Source organism: Furipterus horrens, unplaced genomic scaffold, assembly GCF_987537825.1.
Source record: "Furipterus horrens unplaced genomic scaffold, mFurHor1.1.pri manual_scaffold_7, whole genome shotgun sequence".
NCBI lineage: Eukaryota > Metazoa > Chordata > Mammalia > Chiroptera > Furipteridae > Furipterus > Furipterus horrens.
Window position 1 is genome coordinate 25,735,515 of NW_028327177.1, and position 16,821 is coordinate 25,752,335.

At 38.9% G+C, this 16,821-nt stretch overlaps 1 protein-coding gene and 1 pseudogene across 4 annotated transcripts in view; one reads left to right on the forward strand and one right to left on the reverse strand.

Moving 5' to 3' along the window:
• NCALD (neurocalcin delta) overlaps nt 1-16,821 on the forward strand; it is a 377,772-nt gene that overhangs the window by 76,170 nt on the left and 284,781 nt on the right. The window lies entirely within an intron of this gene.
• Nucleotides 1,649-16,150, reverse strand: LOC150004146 (large ribosomal subunit protein P1 pseudogene; annotated as a pseudogene).

Below are 16,821 nucleotides of genomic sequence, written 5' to 3' on the forward strand. Positions count from 1 at the left end.
ATACATATGTGACTTTATTTACTGTAACAAATTAGTACAAACTTGGTAGCTTAAACAATATAAATTTACTTATTCAGTAGATGTGGGTCTTACTGGGCTGAAACCAGGTGTTGGGTTGGCAGAGTGCATTTCTCTCTGTAGGCTCTATGTAGCAATGTGTTTCTGTGTCTTTTCCAGCTCAAAAAGGCTGCCTGCATTCTTTGGGTAGTGCCTCCTTCCTTCATCTTCAAAGCCAGCAATGGTGGATGGTACCCCTCTTGTGCTGCACCTATCTGGTTGCCTGGTCTAGTGATTAGATTGGACCTACCTGAGAAATCTAGGATAATCTACACATCTCAAGGTCATTAACCTTATTACATCTGCAAAGTCCCTTTGCCATGTGAAATAACATAGTCACATGTTTTGAGGATTAGGGAATCTTCAGGGGCCATTATTCTGCCTACTACACGGATAGCATGGATGCCTGAGGGTATGGAGACTGCTTTAGAAATAACAAGAAAGCCCAGGGTAGCCACTCTTGGCCAGAAGTGAGGGAGAAAGAACTATGGAGAAATGGAGATGTATATATGGCAAAATGAAACAAGGATGCTTTCAGCAGAGACCCAAATTTTAAAATTGTAGTGGCTGAGTTAATTCAGTTGACTGGCTATTTTAGAAGTGTAATTTCTCTCTTTTGTAAGGGATAAAATGGATGTTGGCCACAGGGACAGGTGTTGGTGGGTAGAGAATTCCATTTCTTCTTACTCGATTTGTCTTTCTCAGTCACTGGGCCAGTGATTTTTTGGGCAAGTCATTGTGAATCATAGGAGTTTTGGTACAATAGACTTGCTTTTCAATAAAAGCTAGCATTGCATTGCTATAATAAAATAGTTCACATTCACAGTACCTGAGGGGTACATCCAGGATGGACACAGTATTCCTTTATAGTGAAATAACAGTAAATCTTGCTCACCCTCTATTCTACCAACATTGTTTGACCTGAGAACTCCTTTTAGCTGCTTTCACAGTTAAAGATGGTGTATCATAAATGGAAACCTTCCTTGATGACTGTTTTAAAGTCCCTAACACTTAAGTCTCTTAGCTGGGAAATCATCTTCTTTAGTCTGTTCTAGAATCCATTTTCAAATGGTCATCAGACAATATGTATTGACTACTTATCATGAACAATAATGGACTTTAAAATTGGCCATAAACTACATACCCTTTTCTAATCCAATCTTTACCAAATGTTTCATGCTGCAAACTACCCTAAATATAATATTTTTCCCTTAATACTTCACCCCTGGGAACCAATAAGAGAGAAGACAGTCAGTGTATGTTAGGTGGATTTGAAAAATGAATGTAGAAAATGTGGAGTCAAAGGAAGTAATTTTAACCTAAAGTGGGAAGAATACTACATCAGAAACTTTTGGGGACATAGTAAGAGAGCACGGGTGTGGGAAGCATCCTAACTGGAATTTAAATCCTACCTTATTAACATGGGTGGAAATGTAAACACACACACACACAGAGACACACACAGACACACAGACACACACACCCCAACAGTTAATTTTTAGTAGTGGCTGGAGTTCGAAAACTTTAGCAATACATTTTAATTTTTATTTTGCAGAGTTCAGCTTTTTATTGAATGTGTTACAAAAGAGGTTTAGTTGAAAAGACCACAGCCCATGTCATCCTCAGAATCCTCAGGTTCTTCTTTCTTTGCTTCCACTTTCTACTCCTCAGTTGGGGCAGCAGTGACAGAGGGAACAGGGGACGGGACCTCCTGCTGGTACAGCACTAGCCGCTGGGGCATGTCCACCAGCCCCTACATTGCAGATGAAGCTCCCTGTGTTGACATTGGACAGAGCCTTTGCAAACAAGCCTGGCCAGAAAGGTTCAACATTTACACCAGCTGCTTTAATGAAGGCACTGATCTTATCTTCTGTCACTGTCCCCTCATCATGGTGCAGGATAAGAGCCACAGGTGAGCTCTGAGATTGAGTGCCTCTAGGAGTAGTGCTAGTCATCAGGTGAGGTGAGGGCCTCTCCCCAAGGTGACCTTAGCTTCCTCCAAAGGACCGAAAACCTTAGTGGCAGCTGGGGATGGGAAAAGCAATATACGTGGTTTTAACAGGAAAATCATAAAATATAGTCACTTACACAGAAACAACTTCTATTAAGTATCTATTCTTCTAAACTCTCTTCAGTATACTCACAGATGTTGAGGTCAGAAGTTGAGGGATTCTATAAATAACACTCTTCTTTCCTGCTTGAGTTTAGGACTAATTAAGAAAGAGACACAGGATGAAATAAATTTTTTCAAAACAAAAAATTTTGCACACCCACTTAACCTCACATCTAAGGCGACATTCTTCAGTCTAGCTTTTATCAGGCCCTAATCTTGAGGTTAAGTGGGTTTGCAGATTCTTTCCCCTGTATCAGCCCCAGGCAGGGCTAGAATGAGATGCAGCCATCCCAAAGTCAGGGAGGGAAGCAGACTGGAAAGCACACACTCTCTGAGGATGGGCAGGTCTGCAGAGGGGAGAAGGCAGAGCATGGACGGCCACTGGTTGTTGATCATAATCCGTTGCTTCTTTCAGCCAAGACTAAGCCATATTGCTGCTGTTCTCGGCAGTCCCTGTTTGGCCGCGAGCCACCCAGGAAACTAGACTTTACACTTCTTTGCATTCCCTCCACAGAATCCATTTAGATTTTATTAAAAATTCCATAATGGAGTTGGGGATGAGATTGGAAGTTATATTACATACCCTGTAGGTTTTCTCTACACCCCAAAAGATCCCCATGAGATGTTTTACCCAAGTCTCTGATTTTAGCTTATCAGTGACTGGATTTCTTCCCATCCCTTCCACCATCCATTCCTCCACTTCCAGATCTTTCCATCTCTCTATCTTTCCCTTTTTCTATACAAAGTGGGTTGACTTAATTCAACCTGCTTTATACTTCTAAACTCATACCCTTTACCCAGCTCAGCAGAAAGGGAGCCTTTTAGGGACCAAGACTCATTGAAGATTATTGAAATGTAAGAATTTATAAATAACTTTTTCATATATGGTTGTGGGATGTTACAGTTAAAGAGAAAACATACAGTAAATTTTCTCAAGCTTACTCTTCTTTTTTCATTTTGATGTGGTTTGGATAAAATGGGTAAAGTTGTCACAAAGTTCGAAAAATTCTATTGTGGCCCAGCACCATGGTTTCATGTCTTGTTTCATCTTGAAAAAAAAAATAAAAGGTCTCTCACAAGTCTTGATTTACTGGCAGACACTACATCCTACAGTGGCCATGTCTCATGTCTTAGTTCTTATTTGTTTCTTATTTTAAGTCTAACAAGGAGGGATGCCTTACATATAAGTTTTGGAAGGAGAAATTGATATACCAGGGCTGACATGTTGTACCAGGAAGCCTAATAAGATTTTTCCACTCATCAGTGTTTAAAAAAAAATAATATTGACACATATCATTTTGTTTTGAACTATACTGTTCCTTCCCTTTTGAAGCTGGGAGAGTCCTATGACACTCTGAGCTCTTAGCTCTTACATGCTGCTCTTTCTCTCATCCTACTCATACCAGGTACCGCTCATTCATTTCAGCAAGTATTTCATTTCAGTTAACACTTAAAGACGGCTGGCTCTATGCAAGCACTGTGCAAGGGACTGGGGGTCCGACACAAACCAGCTTTCGTCACTTCTCGGCTGGCTATTGCAACTGCCTCCCAATGATCTGCCTGTCTTCACTCCAGCCTTCTTCTAAGCTGTCCTCTGCGTTGCAGTTGGAGCAACTGCTTCAAACCGCAACTCTGATCTTGTCACCCTTGCAGCTGCACCCACTGCTTTTAGGGGCAAGATAGGCTCCAGAACATGGTCTGCAAGGGGACGATGCATGATTGGTTCCTTCTACTTCTTCCAGTCTCTTCTCCATCCAGGTTCCTCAGCCTGGGCTTCCCACTGGCCTCTTCTCAGTTTGCCAAATATACCTTTCCTCCTCCCTCTTGAGAACTTGGAATGTGTGGCTTTCCCTGCTGGAAGGTTCCTGCTTCTCCCTTTCCCCTGAATGACTGCTGCTGCAACCACTTTAACCTTATTCTGAGTGATTACCTGACCAGAAGCTTTCTTTGCCCTCCCTAAGTCAATGCTCTGCAAAGCCCCCGTGTATGCGGTGCTTCGCAGTTGCAATGTTGTGTTCATTTGATGGATGCTTGTCTCTTCCACTAGCCTGCAACCTGTCCAGAAATGGAGTCTCATCTATTCATGTTTGTCATTGTAAAAAGGTTCCCTTTTTCTCCACATCCTCTTCAACACTTATTTCTTGTTTTATTGATAATAGCTGTCTGACGGGTGTGAGGTGGTATCTCATTGTGGTTTTGATTTGTATTTCCCTTAGAGCTAGTGATGTTTAGTGTGTTTTTCATACGTCATGCTGGCCATCTGTATGTCTTCCTTGGAAGAAAGTCTATTCAAGTCCTCTGCTCATTTTTTAAACATTGGATTGTTTGGCTTTTTTGTTGTTGTTGTTGTTGAGTACTTTATATAGTTTAGATATTAGCCCCTAATTGGAGGTATTGTTTGAAAATATCTTCTCCCATCCCATTCATTGGCTTTTTGTTTTGTTTATGGTTTCTTTTGCTGTGCAGAAACTTTTTATTTATTTATTTATTGTTTTTTTATGAAGAAACTTTTTAGTTTGCTGTAGTCTCATTTATTTATTGCTTTTACTTCCCTTGCTTTTGGGGTCAAGTCCACAAAGACTCCTCTGAGACCAAGGTTCATAAGTTTAGTGCCTGTGTTTTCTTCTATATAGCTTATTGTTTCAGGTCTTACATTCAAGTCTTTAATCTACTTTGTTATTTTTTGGAGATGGTGTCAGCAGTCTAGTTTCATTCTTCTGTATGTGGCTTCCCAGTTTTACCAACACCTTTTATTAAAGAGACTTTCTTTTTCTCCATTATATGTTTTTGGCTTCTTTGTAGAAAAGTAATTGCCCGTATATGTGTGGGTTTATCTCTGGGCTCTCAATTTTGTTCCATTGGTCTGTGTGTCAGCTTTTCTGCCAATGCCATACAGTTTTGATTGCTATAGCTTTATATATAGTTTGAAGTCAGGGTGTGTGATATCTCCAGCTTTGTTCTTTTTTCTCAGGATTGCTTTGGCTTTTGTGGTTTCATAAAATTTGAGAATTTTTTTGTCTTATTTTTGGGAGAAAATGCCATTGGGATTTTGATAAGATTTGCATTAAATCTGTATAATGCTTTAAATAAAATGGCCATTTTAACAATGTTAATTCTTCCAATCCATCAACATGGAATATCTTTCAATTTCTTTATGCTGTCTTCAATTTCTTTCAACAATGTCTTATAATGTGTAAGTCCTACATCTCTTTTGTTAAGTTTATTCCTAGGTATTTCATTCTTTTCATTGTAAGTGTAAATGGAATTGTTTTATTCATTTCTCTTTCTGGTATTTTGTTGTTAGTATACAGGAATGCAACAGGGTTTCATATGTTAATTTTGTATCCTAAAACTTTACTGAGTTTTAAAAATTTGTTCCAGTTAGTTTTGTGTAGTCTTTAAGATTTACTATATATGAAATCTTGTCATCTGATGGTGACAATTTTACTTCTTCATTCCTAATTTGGGTACCTTTAATTTCTTTTTCTTGTCTAATTGCTCTGGCTAGGACTTCGAGTACTACTAACATGCCACTTTTAATAGCCAGTTGAGAATAGAGATAATATTTTTAAATATCACAATTTTAAATATTTATAATGTTATATTTAAAATTTTATAGTCACATTTAGTGTTAATATTTAAATATCAAATATTTTAAATTTTCCCAAATTTTGATAGGATGTATTATATTAGATTTTGAATAAATCACAATTTTTTTCATTGTGCTTTAATTTCACAGAACATATAAAATGAACTTATAATACATATGATGACTTTAAAAACATATATACCAAAAATTTCCTGGGCCCATTGTTTTTTATATTTGTAAGTTGGAAGCTTGTCTTCTTATAGGATTCAACAGATCATTATAATAGAAGGGTCTGACTCCTGTTTATATTATGACAAAATATGATCTAATGCTTGTTTTAGTATGGCCTTTGAGCTAAGAATGGTTTTCCCATTTTTAAAATGATTGAAAGTCAAAAGGATGATAGCTTATAACCTGTGAAAATTATATGAAATTCAAATTTCAGTGTCCATAAATAAAGCTTGATTGGAACACAACCATGCTAATTCCTTTATGTCTTGTCCGTGGCTACTTTCATGCTACAGCTGCAGAGCTTAGTAGTTGCGACAGAGACTTATGTCTCTCAAAACCTAAAATATTAACTATCTGGCCCTTTACAGGAAAATTTTTCCCACACTTGTTTAGTTTCAAATATGGTAATATATTTGGTGAGACTCACTTTGTCCATTTTGGAAGAAGTTAGCAGGCAAGCGCAGAGACAGAATCCTTAAGTAAAATAAAGTTCCTGGATTATGTGAGGATTTAATTATTTCAAGTCTTCCTTACCTTCAAAGGTAATACAAGTGAGGGCACTTATGAACAGTGAAGCATTGCATGGGAGAGGAGTAATGCTTTCAACCTTGCTATCACAAGGTTGTCATGGCAGGTGGGCCTGCTACTTAGGCAGTCAAGAGGGAGCCTGTGAATAGAGGCCCGTAATCTGTAACTTTTTAGACCCAAATGCATTAGATAAAAAAGGGCCTAACCCAGTGGGAGTGTTTTTCTTTTTCCTTTTTGATATTCTTAGGCTGTAATCTTCTCAACTGCTTCACCAGGATGTATCCGCTGTAATTAGTGAAATCTGTGGCATGTGTTATCAACAAGTCAGAAGAACTAAAAAACCTTTTCCTTAAAAATAAAAAAAATTACCTTAAGCTGTCAACCATGAAATGCTTAAAAAATAGTTCTTTATGTAACTTCATAAAGCACTTCTGAGATATTCTGCCCATTTAGCTTGCTGCTGATAAAAAATCTAAGAACATTAAATTCGATTTCTTTTTAGATAGAAAAGTTCTGGTGCATATAATTATCTGGCAAGTTGCAGTTTAGAAATATTCTGCCTATTTGAGGATCCACTTTACAGAAATTTTCGTTGAAATTTCTTTTTTGACGTAACTCCTCATTGTTTGGAATGAAAATCCTAGAGAATACCTTCCAGAAGTCTTATGTTTAAAAAATATTAAATAAGGGAACACTGTGCTAACCTGACACACTGTAGTTTTGATTCCTCATTGTACATGGGGTATTTGATTTTTGTGTTTTGGTGGCTTGGTTGTGGGCCAAGACTGTTCAAGGCTTTGTTGAGATGATTCCATAAGTTCTTCCAGTTGTCCTTTTCTTTATTGCCCTCAGGACTACAGTGTTGTTGAATAAAAGTGTTAGCCCAGATGTCAATGTAGAGCCCAGCAGCATTGGAAAGGCAACAGCAGCTGGCTTAAAGTACCCAGGTGACAAAAGGAGGGAGAAAATTATGTGATAGAATAGAGAAGAAAGCTTTGTGTTTTTGAAACAATGGAAAAAAGAGCATATGTTCTTAAAACCTATAATAAGAAAACAATTTAAAAATGAGCAAAAGATCTAACAGACACTTAACCAATGATTACATACAGATGGCACATGAGCATATGAAGATATGCTCATATGTCATTAGGGATTGCAAGTTAAAACAACAAGGTACTATCACACTACCAAAATCTAAAACACGGATGACACCAAATGCTGGGAAGAATGTGGAGCAATGGGAACTCTCATTCATTGCTGCTGGGAACGCAAAATGAAACAGCCGCTTTGGAAGGCAGTTTGGCAGTTCCTTACAAAACTAAACATACTCTTATCATACAATGCAGCAATCACATTCCTTGATAGTTCCCAAATGAATTGAAAACATGTTTTCACCCCAAAACTTGCAGATGAATATTTACAGCAGCTTTACTTATAATTGCCCAGACTTGGAAGCAACCAACCTGTCCTTTGATAGGTGAATGGATTAACTGTGTACATCTGTATAGTGGGATATTATTCTGTGGAAATGCCTTAAATGCATATTGCTAAATGGAAAAAGGCTATATCCTTTATGGTTCCAACTGTATGACTTTCTGAAAAAGGCCAAACTATAGAGACAGTAAAAATATCAGTGATTTCCCGGGGTTAGGGTCTGAGATGGAGGGATGAATAGGCAGAGCACAGAGGATTTTCAGGACAGTGAAACTGTTCTGCATGGTACTGTAATGGTGGATACATGTCATTATGCTTATACATTAGTCCAAACCCATAGAATGTACAACACAAAGAGAGAACCCTAATGTAAACTATGAGCTTTAAAAATAATTGATCAGTATTGACTCATCAATTGTAACAAAGGTACCACACTAATGTTAGATGGTAATAGTAGGGCAAACTGTGTGTTGGGATTGGGAGAATGTACTTTCTGCTCAATTTTTCAGTAAACCAAAAACTGCTCTGAAAAATGAAGACTATTAACTGAAAAGACATAAATGGGATACATGGCAACACTAGGCCTTAATCTATTTTCCCTTCTTGTTAAGATTCATTCATTTTTGAAACTCAAACCCACTTATAAAAGAACAGTAATTCATTTACTGTTACATAACAAAGAGACATAATTTCTAGAAGGTGAATTTCCACTGCTGCTCACACTGTACTGTAATATTTATTGAATTGAATGGATAAGAATGGGATGGAAGAATGACTGGAGGAGAGCGATGAATCCCTTTTTACCTGGAACAACAGAAGGTTGTTGAGGCTTTGTAAGTGTTTTGAGGAAGGGAATGATACTTTAGCAAAGATTGGAAAGTCTTTTGAATTTCTATTCCTTTCAAGTTTACATTGAAAGCATAGGTGTGGTGTAACCAAAGAGAAGTCGGGGTAAAGAATATGCAGCCAGGCAGCTAATACATGTTGTAAGCATAGATAAACTTTCCTTTCATCTCTCTATGGAAGTGGGAGCGCACTAAGGCTGTCAAAGGCTTCGCACCCCTTTATTCTCTTTAACCTAACTCTCCACCACCGGCTCAAGGAATGTTGTAAGGAAAAAAGTGGGTTACCCTTCAGGGTAACAGGCAACTAAGTCCTTTAACTGTCTGACCTGATAAGGACAAAGCATCACTCCTTGGAAGATCTCTGTGGAAGTTGTTGTTTCAAAGTAGAAAAAACATGTGTGTGTGTGTGTGTGTGTGTGTGTGTGTGTGTGTGTAGCTGTGTATGCATGCATTTTTGTGATTATTTCTCTTCTCTAAATTGGGACAAGAAGGTACATAAAGAGATAAAAACCGACAAACAAAAAGAACAGTTAGTGAAACCACACACACACACACACACACACACAAACACACACACACATACACACGTGCATGCACAAATTTAGCTCAGTTGCAAGTAAATGGCAACAGGCAGTTCCCGACATATAAAGATTTCCCATGTTGGCCTGACAGAGCGTGCTCACAGAGCCAAGTGGCCACTTTTCATATCTGCTCCTCTGTTCTGGCCATGGACTGGACCACTAATGCCCTCAGCCCAGGCTCTGAGTGTTTCAGCAGCAACGGTGGGAGGAAGAGGTCAAGCAGAGGTGACTCTGAGGGAAGCCACATCTGTGTTAGTGCTGGATGGTCAGGATACTTCTCTCCTCAGAGAATTGCCTTTACTGAAGAATATTTTCCTGCAATGTTGCCTGCTTTTATGGGGGAGGAGAGATGAGAATTACTTGAGTAATCTGTGTCTTTAGTGAAACCTACACACCAATTTGATTGATTTCTTTGTTAAGAAAAAACCTAAAACCAAAAACAAAAAAACAGAACAACAGTATAAACTAAAGCCCCCACATTTTATTAATTAGTTGTATTATTATTATTATTATTATTATTATTTTGCCTTAGCTGAAAAGCTTTAGTCAATCCTCTATCTCAGAAGGTGGGTGCTTAAAAATCTTTATTAATTAGAATTCTGTTAATTTTTTCCAAGTGATTTCTTCTCTTTAGGATCCTTAAGCGTCTTAACCTAAAAGCCCCCTTAAATCCTCTCAGAAGCAGGCAAGAATAAATCTTAACTTATTGTAAAAATAGTATCATGTTTTCAAGTGGGCAGAGATTCTCCAGACCATAAATACAAGTTGAATTCTAGTTCACCTCTTGATCACAAACCTTTTATTTAAATCACAGAGATATTTTCTTTTTCTTTTTTTAGAACTGGAAGAGTCCTCAGTCATGGAAATTTCTTTTCTTTAGGCGCCAGTCTTGGGTGTTGAGGAGATATTTAAAAGGATAAAGAAAAAGTCATTTATTCTCTTTTTCCTATTCATTGCAATTAAAGCATACCCATGGCCAGGGGGTGCTGTTGTGGGAAGGAATCGAGTTCTGCTCTGTGCTCTGGAGACAGCACTGGCTTTGACCCTCAGTTCCATGGTTTTCTGGCTGTGTGACCTCAGTTTCTTCATCTGAAAAACGGGAAGAATAATGGTACTACTTACCAGGAGGATTGCTGTGAGAAGTTACATAATTTGTATAAAAAGAGCTTAGGCAATGTCTGGTCCTAGATAATATTCAATAAATGGCACCTTTCATTATCATTTTCTTTATCATCAGGATCATTCAGGATTATTCGTATGTACTGTGATAAATGCTCTAGATCTGCATTTATATAGTAGCCGCTTGTCATATGTGACTCTTTAAGTTTAAATTAATTAAAATAAAAGTAAAAATTCAGTTCTTCAGTTGCATTAGCCACACTTCAAGTGCTCAATACCACCTGTGGCTAATGGCTACCGTATAGGACAGTGCTGCTGTGGAATATACTCAGTGGTATATACACTCACAAAACAAGAGTTATCTTTTAAATATTAGCTAACTAAAGATTTAACCCCGAGTCAGATAGGACCTCTATCACATTTTAAAAATACTTCCGGTGAAATAAATTAGAATAAAGCTATAATGATAATAATAATAAATGTGGCTAGAGGATTAGATGTTTATTTACCTGGTAAAACTTACTGGGCGGTGGAATGCATTGCAATGGCTCTTTTAGTTTGTAAACATTGCCTAAGGCCATGTAAGGGAAGTACTTATTGAGCGCTTGATTCTGACAAAGAAGCTTAAACAGATATGGAGAGGCAGGATACAGAAAAGGAAAGACCAATATCATCTTGGTCTGAGTTTATATATTTTTAGAAAGATCCTTTAAGGTTCTGAGAGGACTTATTATATATTGCTCTCAATTGGTGAAGTGAGTTTATAGATACTTTGGTGCAGCATCAGGAAACAACTGAATGGTGATTAACATGTTTGGTAGATGAGGTCTAAAGTAAGTTGTGACCTGTAAAAGCAAAATTAATAATGTCATTGCTTATTTACAAGGCATCAGGAATAATTTGATCACACATGCTAGATCATTTGGGGGAATGCATTATATAATTTGAGAGTTATGTAAACATTTAATTTCTAGCACAATGCTTAGCATGTCATAGGCTCAATGAACACTGGTGAGCTACACTGAGGGAGTGTCTTTGTGATTTCCTAGCAATGGTTAGCAGAAAGAGTGCCATTCAGCATGGTTTATACCTCTTCAAGATTATAGAATCAGTTTAATGGGTCATGACTAGTGTTTAAAAATTGAAATGGAATGAAACAGAATAGACAATACCAGAGTATGTCACTTGTATTAAGGGAAAATATTGAGTTGTAAAATGCTGATTCAAATACGTATGGGCATACGGAGTCAGAATGATGTTGTTTCCTCCAGGCGTTGTGGTCAGAAATGTTTCAAAGACAGTGGTGCAGAGGAAATTCAAGTATCAATTGCATAGTTGAACCTGTTGTTGTTGATAACGATCACAGAACAGCTAAACTGCAGTAGTCATCCTTATCCTCCATTTCACTTTCCATAGTTTCAGTAACTCACACTCAAATGCAGTCCTAAAATGTTAAATGGAAAATTCCAGAAATAAAAATTTAAAAGTTTTAAGTTGTGCATTTTTCTGAGTAGTGTGATGAAATCTCATGTTGTCCTGCTCTGTCCCACTCAATACCTGACTCATCCCTTTGTCCAGCATCTCCACACTGGAAATGCTACCTCTTCATTAGTCACTGTAGCCACCTCAGTTGTGTGACAGCTCTGGTGTCACAGTGCCTGTGTTCAAGTCACATGATTTTACTTAATAATGGCCCCAAAGCACAAGAGTAGTGATAATGGCAATTTGAATATGTGAAAGAGAAACCATGAAGTGCTTCCCTTAAGTGAAAAGGTGAATGCAGTACAATAAGATATTTTGAGAGAGAGATACTGCATTCACATCACTTTTATTACAGTATATTGTTATCATTGTTCTGTTTCATTATTATTTATTATTCTTAATCTCTTACTGTGCCTAAGTTTTAAGTGAAACTTTATCATAGGTTTAGGGAAAAAATGTAGTACCCATAGGGTTTGGTATCCTCCACAGTTTAAGGCATCCACTGGAGGTTTTGGAGCATATCTCACATGGAAAAGGTGGACTGTAATTCAGATATGTACTAAAGAATAAAATGTAAGAATTTTCTAATTTTGTGGTTAAAGTGCTGTTATCACGATCATGGAGCTGTCAAAGAAGTTGAGCTGAGAGTTGAACCAAGCAAGACTCTCTGCCTCCTGGGTCAGTGGACTATAATCACCATGTAACACTTGACCCCTTTGAACAAGGCAATTTTAAACATTTTGAGAGGTACTCAGTGACCTTGCCATCAAAGTACAGCCCCAAAAGCAAAAGGAGGTGAAACTAAAGTTGATCCCTTTGAGTGATGGGCCCCTTGGTTTCGTGGTAGCAATGTATTATGGTGAAAGTCCTGAGGTTAGGAATGGAGACTTAGAGCTGAGTGTCATGTCCAACAGTTGATGATAACCTTCTGAGCCTTGAATTTCCCTTCTGGGTTTTTTTGTTTGTTTGTTTGTTTGTTTGTTTTTTTCTTCATTCTTTTATGTAGAACTATTGTCTACCGGAAGCCTATAAACTTAAATGTATCTGCTCTGTGCCAATTGCCTTTTTAAGCACTTTGTATGTATTCATACATTGAATTCTCATCTCACAGAACCCTACCTAGTAGCTCCCATTAGTCTCCCTGTTTTTACTGGTGTTAAAACTGAAGCCCAGAGAGGGCCAGTAACTTGCCCAGACTCACACAGCCACTAATTGGCATTGCTGGAGTTCAGCTCATTTTGATTTGCTCCAGAACAATGCTATTAACCATGACGCTAAATATCCTCCATAAATGTTAAAGGAGTCCTTCTTAAATTTGACCCAATCAAGTCTTTGGACACCTTCTGAAGTCCCTTCAGGTTGGCCAAGAAAGTGCTTTCTCTAGTAACTTACAGATACATCCCCTCAACAATGTCATCCCCCTCATCGCTCCTCTCCCTGTTAACTCCATCTGGGGAGTAAAGTGTGGCCCCTTCCTTCCCCTGCCCGTGGGAGTAAGGCCAGCCTTTCCCTCAGCCCAGAGGAGCAGTTTCCCAAATATTTCTCTCTTCCTGGACCCATATCTGTGTATCTTCAGGTTCCCTAATGTGGATTAATTATTTTTTAATTGGTTTCTTTGTCATTTAAAGTTGTAAATAATAGCTTTACAGCTTCACCAACTATCTTCTCAAATTCCTCTTCTCTGTCTCTAGTGTTTTAGCAGACTTAACTGATCCCACTTCAATTCTCCAAAAAAGAATTATTTTTAAATAACTCATGTAGCAATTTTCCATATGCTGTTTAACATGTTCTGGTTAAAACGAAGGCCATAACTGGCTGCAAGTAAGTGAAATTATATTAAAATTCCAAGTGTTGGTGCTTGGAGATTCTGGTAACATTTTAATTTCAGTCATTTGAAGCAAACTAGGGTCTTGGAACAAATGCTTGGATTATTTTTCTTCTCAGTAGAGATGTAATGAATCCCAGAGTTTAGGAGCAGCCACCAGATGTCTTCTCTTTGGCTTGGCCTTTACTTTGAGTAGGAACAGGGAAGCCAAGAAAGTGAATAGTTATGAAATGTTCTCCTCCCAACCCTTCCTTCTAACTCCAGCCCGACTTAGTACAACACATGTAACTTTTTCTTTTCCTTTTTTTCCCATTTTCTGTCGAAAATGGAGATGAAGAACAGTTGCTTGCTAACCTCCACCCCCCCCACCCCCCAATACTCGCCACCCTGATGATGAGACACTTTCACCTGTAGTTCTCTTGGTGCAGGTGATGTACTCTCTCTTCTCCGCCTCTTCATTTACTTCTTCATCACCCTCAGGAATCTGGTAGTCACTTTCAGCTTTCAATTGCTGAGGTGTCATAAAACATCTAGTCTAAGACCCTAAGAGACAGGACCTAAAATGACCTCAACCCAGCTCTCCTGTGAGTGGCTCTATCGTCATGGGAAACAGACGATCGTCCTTTGTGATGATGAGCCCTGGGAAGGCAGGCCCATCCAGAGTCCACACAGCCACCTCTCCTTGAGCTCATGTTCCAGCTCAAGTCCACCTCCTGCCCGATAGGATTTCAGTCCACTCTTCTGTGACTTTGTAGTGCAAGAATCACATGTTAAACTTTCCAGTGTGCCTCCACACAGATTCTTTTCTCAGTTGCTTTTCTCTCATCTCTGACTTTGATATTCTTGTCGTAGGTGTGCAATCAGAATCCTCTAACTAGTTTTGGACACTAACTTTAAAAATCTGCTTTGGGGTCTATTATTTCTAAACTGAAAGACAATTTCCGCTTTGACATCCCATTGTACATGTAATAAACAGACCGAACTCTTTAGGGACTGCATGTACTATTAGGCCTGGACCAAGCTCTGCTAGAGCAAAATGTGCTCTCAAGGGATTGTAGCAGGGAATTCCTCCCAGTGAAAAGCCTGCTTGACAGGCCTTCCACTCAATAGGAAATGCCCTGATTAGTGGCTAAATGGGTTGAAACCTATGCATAGTAGGTGACTGGATTTTTTTTATTAGAATGAGGAAACACTTTCCTGTGATCAAAATATCAGGGGTAATTGGGTACCAGCAGCTGAGGCATTTCCTCTTGATTGTGGCTGTGTTTAGACTGGTGTGCTAGTTTAGCCTCCCTTGGCCTTCTAGGCCAAGCCTAGTGGAGAATTCTGAGCTCACAAATCGTCTAGGCTGGCAATTTCCAGAAAGAAGTTGAACTTTGACTTTCTCTTTGAGCTCCTTCTGCTTTTGCCTGGGAGTGGTGGGCAGGGGAGGGTCTGCATTCCCTCTATCAAATTGGCTTTTGAAAGAGTTTCTGGGTCAGCGGTCATTCCTAGTGGTCCCAGGCCATATATGGCCCAGGAATAGGATTTTATTTGGCTGTTTTTGTAGGTCTGCACAGCATTTTAAAAGGCAAGTCATCTAGGTTTGTTTTTACTTAGATGATAGTCCTGAACTCTAACTGTACACACCCTGCAGGCATTTGAACTTTACTCCCTTCTCTTGGATCTTTTAGGACATCTTCCAGTGGGAATTAAGGTAAACTCTCCTAAATAGACCAATATGCCTTTGTGTAACTGAGAGACATGGTAACACAGTTTTAGTTTTAGTTTTTCATTTCTTTTATCAGTGATTGATTTGTTGTTGCATTGGGGTGATAGAAAAATACCGAAAAGATCGGGACAATGGGCACGTCTCCCTCTGTGCCCCAAAGGATGGACATGGGAGGGATGGAGACAAAAGAGGGACATTCATTACATCAAAACAAACAAACAAACTAGAGTTAACTAGAGGCTCACATTTTTTTCCCTACCAATAACAGTTCTTTAAAACCCAAGCTGAAAAATTAGTAGAACAGGCAAGGGATGACTAACAAGGCCCTTGGTCAATGGTACTTTGATGGGACAAAAACTACACTGGGAAAATACACCTTTAACTACCTCTTATACTTCTACTGGGTATGAACACAGCTGTGCCCAGGAACCAAAACACCACCACTGGACTACAGCAGCCCTGACATACAAAACATCCCATCTGGCTTGGTGGGGTGCTCATTGAACTAGGCTGTGTTCTTTAATGAGCTTGTCTCTGTTATGAGGGTACACCAGGCAGCTCACCTTGAACAGTCCCACTGACAAGACCACTATTTTCTTTGTCACATACAGATCTGCCAGCATCTCAGGAGGCATTTCCAACCCTCTCTTGCTCATTGCAACTGACCAGAAGGATTTAGGAGAGATGCTTTTAATGGCTTTACCACTGCCAGGTCTACCTGGAGGGAACACCTGTTAGAGCTGATCAACACAGCATCAAACCATGGGCAGCCCATCTGTGTTCCAGACTGTGGGATACACAGGCGTGTGAGTCTAATTATAGTGGCAGGAACCCATTTGTGCTGTGTTCTCATCTCTAATCAGAATTCTGTTGGAACCAGAGGTCTATTTATAAGGCCATCAAAGGAAGCCATCACACTCCTGCTCACCCCAAGATCTGTGGTCCTTTCTGGGGCATGCAGAAAGCTCATTCAGTCTTGCCAGTGTCCCTCCCCTTTTACCCAAGACAACAGCTAGAGGGTGGGGTCAATTCTTTCCCCATTGCAAATTACCTTTCTTCAATATAATGTACAAGCTCACTGTGGCAGAGCCTGTTGAAACCTTAGGCTGCAATTCTTGCAGCCTCTTATGGTGGGAAATGAACAAAGCTAACTTTGCTTTCTTAGCAGGTTTTGGTACTGCCAATGATAACAATAAACACAGTGCTTACTAGGAGCTGGACTTTATATAAAATCATTTAATCCTCACAAACGCCTAGGAGGTAGGAATGATCACATTTCTATTTTATAAGAAAGGAAACTGAGAAA